General features: G+C 39.9%; 1 non-coding gene across 1 annotated transcript; it reads right to left on the minus strand.

Moving 5' to 3' along the window:
* Nucleotides 1-1,917: 1,917 nt before the first annotated feature.
* On the minus strand, nt 1,918-2,021 carry LOC128095737 (U6 spliceosomal RNA). The gene has a single exon (XR_008213349.1). It is a non-coding gene; the product is annotated as a U6 spliceosomal RNA (small nuclear RNA).
* Between the last annotated feature and the right edge of the window lie 1,480 nt (nt 2,022-3,501).

Genomic DNA, 3,501 nt, shown 5'->3' on the forward strand with positions numbered 1-3,501 from the left:
TTATAAGAAATAATCAGAAATAGAAACCCTCCCTTCTATATAACACATATTAGATCCCATATAGGTCTACCAGGCCCTCTAGAACAAGGTAATAATGAAATTGATCAACTATTGGCAGGAAATGTGCTAGAAGTCTCAGAATTTCATGAAAAACACCGTGTCAATAACAAGGGTTTGAAAAAAGATTTTTCCATCACTTGGTAACAAGCCAAGGAAATTACAAGGAAATAGTCCTACTTGTTCCTTGTATAACCAAACTCTACTACTTGCAGGAAGTAATCCAAAGGGTACCCAAAGAAATGAAATTTGGCATACGGATGTGTTTTATTTTGGTAGAGTTTGGAAAATTAAAATATGTACACCATACCATAGATACATATTCAGGATTTCAATGGGCAACTGCTTTGAGTTCTGAAAAGGCTGATTCTGTAATTACACATTTGTTAGAAGTTATGGCCACCATGGGGGGGTACCAGTACAAATTAAGACTGACAATGCTCCAGCATATGTCTCTGGTAAAATGAAACAGTTTTTTTCGTATAACAACATAAAGCATATTACAGGTATACCACAGAATCCTATAGGACAAGCAGTTATAGAAAGATCTAATTAAACTATAAAAGATATGCTTAATAAAAAGAAAGGGGTAATAAAGATCACCAGAGATAGTTTGCATAATGCTTTATTAACTTAAAAAAATTTAAATGCTAATGAGAAAGGGACAACAGCTGCAGAGAAACATTGGATAATAGAATAAACTACTGAATTAAATTAGCCTGTGTACTTTAAAGATGTGTTAACCTCAGAATGAAAACCAGGATATGTGTTACATTGGGGAAGAGGTTTTGAATTGATTCCACAGGAGAAGAAAAGTTATGGATACCATCAAAATTGATAAAGATTAGATTTGAACCAGAGAGTCCTCTTGATTAAAAGTGGTGATAGTTCATCAACCAGCATGACCATTCAATCTAAACTAACTTATAAGACCAACAAAAGTTTTTCATTTGATCAGATATAACTTGCTGAAAGGGAAACTCCCCAAAATTAGGGTTGGGGCAGGGTTTTGTTTTTGTCTTTCCAGAAGAACGAAGGCAACCATCTAAGGAATCTGAAGACCACTGGACAAATGAGACATCTGAAGAAAAAAGGGTGAATCATCCAGAGAAAACGTCTCAAGAAAAAGAGTAAATTGGCCTATTGGTATATCACATTTCTAACAGGATAAAATTTCATAAATCTTCCTAAATGTTTGGGTTGTTTTTGAGACCAGGCTGTCCTCGACCTCACAGAGATCTGCTTGGCTCTGCCTCCCAAGTGCTGGCCTTGTTGGGGAAGGTATCGCCTTGTAGGAGGAAGTGTGCCACTGAGGGTGGGCGTTGAGGTTTCAAAAATTCCAATCCAGGTCCTGTCTCTTCTCTCTCTCCACCTGCTGCCTCTTTCCTCTCGATTTCTTTAAGGGAATTTTTCATTTCCTCTTTAAAGGCCTCTATCATCTTCTTAAAGTCATTTTTAAGGTAACTTTCTTCTCCTGCGTTGGGATGTTCTAGTCTTGGTGATGTAGAACCACTAGGTTCTGGTGGTGCCATATTGCTTTTTATGTTGTTGAATGTAATCTTGCACTCGCATCTACCCATCTATTCTTCCAATTGGTGCAAATGGTGTCCGTGTCTCAGGGAGCCACTCTTGGTCCAATCAGAGCTCTTGGGACAATTGGAGCTGGTGGAGTCTGTGTCTCAGGGAGCAGTTGTGGTCTCAGAGGATGAGTGGGTTTTGGGGGTGGAGTGGGGTTACATGGTCCAGTGGGGGATGGTGGTAGTCAGGCCTGTCTACAAGAGTTCTGCCTTCTGGCCTGCAACTGGGGCTGCAATGGCTGGGGGTATGGGAGCACAGGTTCTGTCCCTGGGCCTAAAGCTTAAAAATATGGAGCACTTCACACATTTGCATGTCATCCTTGTGCAGGGGCAATGCTAATCTCTGTATCATTCCAATTTTAGTAGATGTGCTGCCAAAGCTAGCATCCTGCTGCCTACAGATCAGGATATAGCTCTGAACTACTTCTCCAGCATCATGTCTATCATGCCTACTGCCATGCTTCTTGCCATGTTGATAATGGACTAAGACTCAAAAACTGTAATCAAGCCACCAATTAAATGCTTTCTTTTATAAGAGTTGCAGTCGTCATGGTGTCTCTTCTCAGCAATAGAACACTGACTAAGACAAGGTCATTCTTATTCAAACCACCATACCCACTATGTCAATTAGTGCTACCCACAATGCTGTTATGAACATGGATGTGTGGTCATTCAATGGAATATGTACAATCTAACAATGTCCATACCCACTAAAAGAATGATTCTCCAGGGCTAGAGAGATGGCTCAGCAGTTAAGAGCACTTTTTGCTTTTGCAGAGGACCTGAGTTCATTCCCACAATCATCTGTAAGTACAGTTACAGGTGACCCAAAAGCCCTCTTCTGACTTCCCTGAGCACTGGGCACACACACAGTGAACATACATACATGCAAGCAAAGCACACACACACACAAAATAAAATAAATAAATCTGTTGTTTTGAGACGGGGTTTCATTGTATATCTCTGGCTGTCCTGGAACTCATTCTACAGACCAGGCTGGCCTTGAACTCACAGAGATCTACCTATTACTAAATTTAAATTGTTTGGATTAAAGGTGTGTGCCACCACTACCTGGCTAAACAAATCTTAAAAGGAAGAAAAGAAAAGAGCTGTCAGAGGTATCACCATCCCTGATCTCAAGCTCACTACAGAGCTATAGTAATAAAAACAGCATGGTATTAGCATAAAAAACAGACATATTGATCAATGAAATCAAATCAAAGACCCAGACATAGATCCAAACACCTATGGACATATGATTTTTGACAAAGAAGCCAAAACTGTACCATGGAAAAAAGGAAGTATCTTCAAAAAATGGTTCTGATCTAACTGAATGACTACATGTAGAAGAATGCACATAGACATGTCTATTGCCCTGCACAAAACTCAAGTCCAAGTGGATCACAGACCTCAACATAAATCCAGTTACACAGACTCTCTTCTATCCTTCTCCCCATCCATTCCTCCTCTGTTACCATTCATAAAGGGGCAGGCTTCCCATGGGCTTGAACAAAGCATGGAACATCAAGTTGAGGTAGAACCAAGCTCTTCCTCCTGTATCAAGGCTGGGTGAGATAATCCAGCATAAGGAACAGGTTCCCAAAAGCTAGCTAAGTGCCAGGGACAGGTTCTGATCTCACAGTGGTGACTACACTAATTTTCAACAGAGAGCCTTTATCTAGTCATTGATGGAAGCAGATGTAGGAAACTTCTTGATTCAAAGAAAATAGAGATAGTTCTCTTTAAAATACCCCGTCTCTCTCAAAATCCAAACTTTTATTTTGATTGCAGATGCATATGAAGGTAACCCTTTGTTTAAAACATGTTTGTCTATATGTTTGTCTCTGTTAAAACACAGGGTAGTCGA

This window comes from Peromyscus californicus, unplaced genomic scaffold (assembly GCF_007827085.1).
Source record: "Peromyscus californicus insignis strain IS unplaced genomic scaffold, ASM782708v3 Scaffold_4__1_contigs__length_199733344, whole genome shotgun sequence".
Taxonomy (NCBI): domain Eukaryota; kingdom Metazoa; phylum Chordata; class Mammalia; order Rodentia; family Cricetidae; genus Peromyscus; species Peromyscus californicus.